Genomic DNA, 9,080 nt, shown 5'->3' with positions numbered 1-9,080 from the left:
GTACACTCGTGAAATGGTCGTATGGGGAAATGCCCACCTCATCGCTACTTCAGAGATGCTGTGTCCCATCACTCGTGCGCCGACTATGACATTACGATATATATGACGGTAGTATCTGTTCCCTAAAGAACAGTTACCGTGGATGACCATGCAGCTTTGCTAGAAATGAAATGATAATTAAATGGACACCCTAGCTGCAAACAGGCGTTCATGTACTTCATTGGGGACATGTTGAAAATGTGTGCCCCGACCGGGACTCGAACCCGGGATCTCCTGCTTACATGGCAGACGCTCTATCCATCTGAGCCACCGCGGGCACAGAGGATAGTGCGTCTGCAGGGACTTATCCCTTGCACGCTCCCCGTGAGATCCACATTCCCAACATGTCCACACCACTACATTCGTAGTGCGCCTAATAGATGTTTTGCCCATCATATACGGGGAGCGTGCAAGGGATAAGTCCCTGCAGACGCACTATCCTCTGTGCCCGCGGTGGCTCAGATGGATAGAGCGTCTGCCATGTAAGCAGGAGATCCCGGGTTCGAGTCCCGGTCGGGGCACACATCTTCAACATGTCCCCAACGAAGTACATGAACGCCTGTTTGCAGCTAGGGTGTCCATTTAATTATCATTTCATTTCTAGCAAAGCTGCATGGTCATCCACTGTAACTGTTCTTTAGGGAACAGATACTACCGTCATATATAGTTAAAATATGGCTTCCCGACCATTGACCTTCTTGGGCGAACGCACACGCTATGCCCGAACTCGTACGGGACTTGGTAGATTAATCTGCCACGAGTAATGAGTATGATGGGCAAAACATCTATTAGGCGCACTACGAATGTAGTGGTGTGGACATGTTGGGAATGTGGATCTCACGAGGAGCGTGCAAGGGATAAGTCCCTGCAGACGCACTATCCTCTGTGCCCGCGGTGGCTCAGATGGATAGAACGTCTGCCATGTAAGCAGGAGATCCCGGGTTCGAGTTCCGGTCGGGGCACACATTTTCAACATGTCCCCAATGAAGTACATGAACGCCTGTTTGCAGCTAGGGTGTCCATTTAATTATCATTTCATATGACATTACGTTCAAGTTTGAATCTTGATAACTCGCCATTGTAGCAGCAGTAGCCGATCGAACAACTGCGTTAGACACTTGTCTTATACAGGCATTGCCCATCGCAGCGGCGTATTCTGCCTGTTTATTTATGTCTGTATTTGAATATGCATGCCATAATCAATTTGTTTGACACTTAAGTGCGCGCGTGAGCACCTGTGTGTGTGCGCGCGTGAGCACCTGTGTGTGTGTGTGTGTGTGTGTGTGTGTGTGTGTGTGTTTGTGTAAACGATCGTTTCTGCGGCGATGCCTTGTTTCTTAGGAGGGTACCCCCTAGCGAAAGACAGTCCCTTGGTGGTCGCTGAGGCAACTAAGGAGCATCGGCGAGCTTTACAGCAGCATAAGCGGCACCCTTGCCTCGAGCACCTCATAACCCTTAAACGTCTCCGTGCCTGTGGTCGCCAGCTTATCAAAAGGCGGAAAAAGGAGTGTTGGGATAGATACGTCACCACAATTGGGTGGGATACGTCACCTTCCCAAGTCTCGGCAAAGATCAAATAAGTTCTTGGGTACCAGACCCAAACAGGTGTTCCTGGTGTTAACATAAATGGCATATTATCCACCGACGCAAGCGCAATTGCCGACCATTTTCTGTCGGAGAATTATCCCCCAGCCTATCGCACTCTCAAACGGCGGATGGAAGAGAGAGTCCTCTCGTTGACTACACGCCACAGTGAACCCTATAACGCCCCAATTACAGAGTGGGAGCTCGTCAGTGGCATTGCACTTTGCCCCGACACAGCTCCTGTACCTGATCGGATCCACAGTCAGATGATTAAACATCTCTCGTCTGACTACAAGCGACATCTCATCATCTTCAACCGGATCTGGTGCGATGGCGTCTTTCCGTCGCATTGGTGGGAGAGCACCGATCATACCAGTGGTTAAACTCGGCAAAAATGCTCTAGATTGACTCCTGGATTGACGTTACCACAGGATGACGAGGGTTTCACTCGTCGATAGCTTGCTGGCTGCTCAAGGAGTCAGTACACGACGTCCCTTGCCGTGAAAGGATATGCTCAAGAGCAAGAGATATAGCCACCAGCACTGCAGTGAAAACACTGCAGCCATCGGACAAGGAATGCTGTTCAGTATGTCCTCCACGGACATACGCGAAGCCAGTGTGACCATCAGCCATCGGTGTGAATCATTTCATGGCCTCGGTACATGTCAACAATCGATATGAAGTGACAGCGGAAACCTGTGGGGTGAACCGAGCCCTTTGGGCCATGTGAAAGATTCAGGCGAAGCGGCGGTCTAGGTGTACACCATGGAGGTGTGTGCGATTGGACCTCGAGTGTACGTGGTAAAGGCAAGGACACCAGTTCAGATAGAAGGGATCGGATGCAAACTACAATTGTAAGCCCTGACCTGGGCCGCCGATGCGAGAGATGAACCGCCGTGGGCGGGAAAAGGAGACGGTAATTCGGATGCTCAGGAGAACTACGAGCGTGAACAACGTAACTGGCCAGCAGTTGTGCGCGCCTGACCGGCAACGGAGGAACTCCAGCCTCCACAAGGACGGTGGTCACCGGACTCATCCTAAAAGCTCCCTTCGCTAGTCTAACGCCACAATGGTGCACAGCGTCGAGTAAATGCAACGCTGAGGGCGCTGCCAAACTATAAACCACACTCCCGTAGTCAGGGCGAGATTGAACAAGGGCTCTGTATAGCTGCAGAAGCGTAGAGCGATGTGCACCCCAGTTGGTGTCACTCAGGCAGTGGGAGTCACTGAGGTGCTGCCAGCACTGGTGCTTAAGCTGACGAAAGAGAGGAAGCCCAAGTCAATCGGACGTCGAAAGCCAGTCCTGAAAATCGATACGTCTCCACTACAGTTCTGGTTCTGGATGAATGGTACGACGCCGACAGAAGTGCATAACACGCTTTTACCGTCGAAAACAAAGCCGTGGGCTAGAGCCCAAGACTGCGCCTTGTGGATGGTTCCCTGTAGGCGCTGCTCAGCAACACCAATACTGCTGGACCAGTACGAAATGCAGAAGTCGTCTGCATACAGAGAGGGTGAGACAGACGGCCCTACAGCCGCGGCTAGACCGTTAATGGCCACTATGAATAGAGGTACACTCAATACAGAGCCCTGCAGGATCCCATTGCCCTGGATATAGGGAGAACTATGGAAGCAGCAACGTGGACATGGAAAGTGCGAAGCGACAGGAAATTCTGGATAAAAATCTGGACCGGGAGTTGGATATATCACTCGTATAATGTGCCAAGGATATGATGTCGCCAGGTCGTGTCATACGCTTCTCTTAAATGAAAAAGACGGCAACCAGGAGTAGTCGTCTGGTAAAGGCCGTTCAGATGGCAGAGTCGAGGGACACAAGGTTATCAGTGGTAGAGCGACCCTGGCGGAAGCTGCCCTGGCACGGAGCCAGTAGGCCACGTGACTCCAGGACCCAACCCAACCGCCAACACACCATACATTCGAGCAGTTTACAAAGAACGTTGGTGAGGCTGATGGGCCGATAGCCAGTAGGCAACTATCGGCCCATCAGCCTCACCAACGTTCTTTGTAAACTGCTGGAATGTATGGTGTGCTAATGTTGAGGTATGGGAGGATGGCGCCATTGCCGATGGTGATCAACAGAAGTAGCGTAAGAGCACTGTGTGATCAGTGGGGTGTTTAGCTGTGTCACTCAGTACGAAACATGTGTAATTGTAATTTAATGTAAAGAAATTAGCTACTAGTAATAGTATCGTATTGTGATTTATGTGTTGTTGTGTTGACTCGTTGTTTCTCCAGAGTTTCTATACGTCTTGTGAAACGTGGAGAGAGTGGATTAGGTTGTGAAAAGGGACCAAAATGAGTTCCTGTCTGTTGAACTCAACATAGAAAGCTTATTTATCCACACACAATATTACAACAAGGATGCAAACACTCAAAACTTTAATCGACCTCCTTTGATTAACTTTAGATTGGCTGATGGCCACATTAAAAATCCAAGACATAAGGCTTAAGCAAAATTGAAATACAAGATTCTTCTGGAGGTTTGACCCAAGAATATTTTCTAAATATTCAATATAATCTGCTAAAGGCCTTAGCAAATTAAAATTAATGGAACTAGGCTGGAGGTCGCATATTAAACAATAAGGAGTTTCAATCACAAGGCAGAAGGCCTTAACATAAAACATTTCATGCAAATTGGGCTGAAGGCAGCATAACAATCTGATGCCTTAAGGGCAACAGAAGAAGATTAATTTAATAGATATTAAAACTCGGTTGAAGGCTGCCCACCAACGAATAGTTTAACGGCTTAAGCCCTAGAAAGAAGAGATTCAATTTTAAAGGGCAGAAGTCCGCATTTTGAAACATTTCATATAAAATAAAAACTAACAATCTAATGCCTTAAGGGCAAGACAAGGACATTAATTTAAGAGATATTATTACTGGGCTGAAAGCCACACATCGACCAAATAACTAAAATTCGAACAGGGAAATTACTGCATAATACACAAGGAATGGCGCTCAGAAGTTTCTAAGGGTCGGCCTGGGACTGTAATACCAAGGTCCGTTTAGGTGAGACAGGCAGCTTGTCCAACGACTTCTTAATCTGGAAGCAATGCAATCAACAAAATCAGCTCCGCTCCAGGCAACCAGCAAAACGACCACAAGATTTCAATACACGACACACAGAATATTGATGCCCAAACGACCAACAACACCTCAGCTGTCGAACCACACGCCATGCTGGACAGCAACAATACGACGAGGAAAGTACACTGCCTAAAATTACGTCACCGACCAGGGCAAGTAACCAGAACTTCAACGGCCACTAGGCAGAAGACACCGCTGGTGAACTTCCATAACAGGGAATAAATTAAGATAAATTTCACAGGAAGGCGGCTGGAGTATTAGTCGACTTAAACACACACTCTCTGTCGCACGCGGGAATGTCTCAAAGGCGACAACCAGGATCAAACGAAGAAATGTAAACAGTTGAGGCTCGATGGTAAGTTAAGTGAGGACTGAACTTTCATGTCCAAGGTCGGTGGTCGACGAACTTCATAGCACTCGCAAGCAGCACCTCACACTCCAGCCGCGCGTGCACGCCGCCACCGCCTCCAGCCCGACTCCGCGCGACGGGCGCCTGTTTCCTGCTCCACGCCAACTGACCGACTGGACTGCTGCTCCGTCGCGACTGCACTGCTGGTGCGTCTCCCAGTCACTGACTACCCGACACACGACGATCCGGAAATAGTATCGGTCGCCCCAGAGATGGTACGACAGTGCGCTTATCGATACACGCTGCTGCTGCCACTCACGGGCAAGTAAGGCAGAAAGTTAGTGACGCCAGTAAATGGAATAAGAAAACGACGCTGCACTACCTTAATAGAAGATGACAAACAATTAATGGGATGAACACGAGCTGTGCACGGCTCATTTTGATGATAAATGATAATTACAATTTTAAATGTTCCACATTAGACACATAGGTGTAACACATGTGTGAAACGAGCAGGCGCCAAAATGTAGGTCAATTAGCCCCTCAGCGCAGGCAAAACTCTTCGATGTGTTTAGGCAGCGCCACACCGATTGTCAGATAGACAAGTTTACATAAGTAACGTGATACATATGTCTCTTGTTTCGTTTTATTACTTCATTTTATGTTGTTTCTAGCTAGTTAGTCTTCATTTAACAGTCTGTATTGAATAAACTAGTATCGTCATATTCCAGTAGAGGAGTTCAGAGAAAATTCATACTGTGTCTTAGAGAATTTCCAAGGTGTTTCATATTCTCTATGGCCTGCTTTACATTCACAGGAAAGCGGGTTTCATGATTTCTATATACAAACAGTGTTCTGTTCAGAATACAAATGTTCACACGTCGCGTGGTACCCACAGGACCTCTGAGCTCACTGTACTGTACTGAAATTCCTGATATCAAGACGCCCTGTGGCCCCTACCCGACCCCAACGCCGACTGCCTCAGCAGCACGCAAAATTCACGTACTGCAATTTGGTCGCTCGACGTTATGTCTTCCACCAGAGGGGCTAAGGGCGTAGAGGAAAGTACCCTGTGAGAATGCACAAAATGAGTAGCCAAGTGAAAAAAAAAATGGTTCAAATGGCTCTGAGCACTATGGGACTTAATATCTGTGGTCATCAGTCCCCTAGAACTTAGAGCTACTTAAACCTAACTAACCTAAGGACATCACACACATCCATGTCCGAGGCAGGATTCGAACCTGCGACCGTAGCGGTCACGCGGTTCCAAACTGAAGCGCCTAGAACCGCAAGGCCACATCGGCCGGCGCCAAGTGTCAGCGGGCAAAATCCGCCTCTGGTTGTTAGCGCTAAGGGCCAAACTAGACGTTTCAGACAAAACAGCACAATGATCCAGCTTTCTCCTCCAACTACGAAACCTAATCTGGGACAAAGGAGTCCCTCTGGAGAGATCGGACTGTGTACGAAACGTATCTCCTGCGAATCATGACGTATAGTCTGGAGACATGTGTAATAAATAAGAGAGCAAAAGTCAAATACGAGCATGTGAAATGAAGTTCCGTAGGTCAGCTCCACAGGAAAACAGAAGTGACAGAGTTACGAACGAATATGTAAATAGGGACATGCACGTGACCTTGATCGTGGGGGAAAGAACGGATGGTGCGGGACTGAAGTGGTTATGTAAAGCGAGTGCACTGACTGGGCGGCGTACAAAGAAATGTGCAAACCAGGTTAATAATGGTCTCAAGAGGATTAGAGTAACGTGGGCTGCACCGGCGAGAAAAAAGCTATACCCGAACTGAACCAATGGAAGCATATCTTTCGCGTAGTTACAACCCAGCTCGCTGGACGGAAATCCTAATGATGATGACTCCTCTGGCGTTGTTGCAGACGTACACCGGTGTCGTTGTTATTTTGTAACACGATGTTACAATTCGGCGCCTAAACGGCGAGTTGTTCCCATTGAATAATTATTACGTTTCCGGCCTTTCCTTCTACAACGACCATTACTCGATACGGATCCCACTCTCCCGTGCTCCACGCTAGACCCTCTCCTGGCGCATCTGATGATAACGTTCTCCCATATGTAGAACAGCCACTCGCTATTACTCAGCTGCTGCCTTGCTTGCATGTTGTGATAAGTATTGAAAATATATACTGCAATCAATTTATACTTAAAATAAAATGATCTAAAACCGTTAAATAACAGCCATGTTGTGACGGGTATCATCAGAAGCCAGCCAAGCTTCAAATTGAAGAGAGGCTGGTGATGAGTTGCGGGCATGTTTCTGTCTTTGAGACCGCGCAGTGCAGTTGGCAGACCACTATCCAAAACCTAAGGCTGAGATAACTAGTAGTTTCCATTCCGATTAAGCCACCGAATTGATGCTTAAAACAAAGGTCTAGTTCAATCTAACAGTGAGAGAAAATCTTAATAGTGGACTCAGATGCATTGGGAAAATACCTTTGCATATGAAGACTCCAACCAAGTGCCACCATACAAGAGGCTTCCTACTTGCAACCACACAGTATAATCAACGAAAGGAAACTTAACGTACAGTTTGAAATAACAGTACTTAAAATAAAGCACAAAAGTATCAGAGGATTATCCTTGACAGACATTAAAGAAGAAACCTCATTCAAAAGCTACTTGGAACGACCTTGGAAGCATCAGCATCCACCCTGCGTTCTTCCGCAATGGATTTGTCTTCTCGCTGAGTGCCGTGCATCTGTTTGACTGAAAAGCCCACATAATAAACACCACAAGAATGATTCCTGGTGTTATCAAATAAATTCCTACGCATTGACTTTCAATAATAAGGCAACTTACCCCTCCCCCCTTCTTGTTCCAACCCAACTACATGCATAAAACCTCTCATGAGCGAGTACAGTAAGATCGTGGATGGTAAAAATGTGCAAGTCCATCGACATATCGAAGATGCAAATCAAAACCGATTCTGCACTAGACGACTACGAACCAAAGTAAGGGTTAATGTGGAATAGTAGTTCAGCCTTACGAAAGCGTGAGCTCATAAATGGACCCACCCAAAAACCACTGGGGGTTTACCTGCCGTGTAAATCGTGTCACTTTTGAAAAGAATTAGAACTCAACGTGGCACGTCTACATATCTGTTACGCAAATGTTGTGAGCAGGCATCCCCACTTTGTGACTCAAAAGAATTACAGATCGTCGAACACACCACAGAAGACTGCCCCACGAGAGGACGTCCTGCTGGCCTCTCTGAAATAGACAGTTCACACAAATACCCTACAGATTGTTTGTTTGTAACGGTTTACGTAAATCATTCGCTACATTCAGTTGGTATATGTATATATTCATGTGTCTAACAGCTTTACGATAAAGAAAAGAAAGTGAATTTTATCGTGTAACTCATTTTCATAACTATACGTACTATATCTACACAGTAGAGTCATACTGCCTCAGGTCTAGATTTTTATTTGATTCGAAGCAGAAGTACTAATGAAACAATTGAATGAAATATTTCAGGGCAATGTAGGATGTGACACAATCGGTAAAATATTCTAAGGTTCGTAGAGGTCGACCTCTTCATAATCAACATGTAATTAAGTGAGCTCCCAACAGATAATAGCAGTTCACGTTTTGCGTCCGCACTAATCAGCCAAAACATTAAGACCACCGGCTGAACAGCTTGTTTGTTCGTCTTTGGAACGAAATATGTCACTGATTCTGCTTATCAAGGATCCGACAGTTTGTTGGTAGGTTTGTGGAGGTACGCGGTATTAGATGTCTAACCACAGGTCATGTAATTCCCATAAATAATGGGCGGCTGATACTATAATGCTCGTCAAACCACTAAAGCATGGCTATAGCTCCGAAACACGGACAATCTAGTGCTGAAAGGTGGCATCGTCATCGGAGAAGACATCCAGCATGAAGGGATGCAAATGGTTCGCAGCTGTCAGCCTGTCTTCGATTACTAGAACAGGGTCCGATGCGAGCGCGGTAGAATGTCTCGCG

The 9,080-nt window shown here is 46.8% G+C and overlaps 2 non-coding genes across 2 annotated transcripts; one reads left to right on the top strand and one right to left on the bottom strand.

Annotated features, from left to right (window-relative positions):
• Nucleotides 1–242: 242 nt before the first annotated feature.
• Nucleotides 243–317, bottom strand: Trnat-ugu (transfer RNA threonine (anticodon UGU)). Its single transcript has one exon. It is a non-coding gene; the product is annotated as a tRNA-Thr (tRNA).
• Nucleotides 318–485: 168 nt separating this feature from the next.
• Trnat-ugu (transfer RNA threonine (anticodon UGU)) lies at nt 486–560 on the top strand. Its single transcript has one exon. It is a non-coding gene; the product is annotated as a tRNA-Thr (tRNA).
• Nucleotides 561–9,080: the final 8,520 nt, after the last annotated feature.

The sequence above is a fragment of the Schistocerca nitens genome, chromosome 7 (assembly GCF_023898315.1).
Source record: "Schistocerca nitens isolate TAMUIC-IGC-003100 chromosome 7, iqSchNite1.1, whole genome shotgun sequence".
Classification (NCBI taxonomy): Eukaryota; Metazoa; Arthropoda; class Insecta; order Orthoptera; family Acrididae; genus Schistocerca; species Schistocerca nitens.
This window is presented reverse-complemented; position numbering and strand designations above follow the sequence as displayed.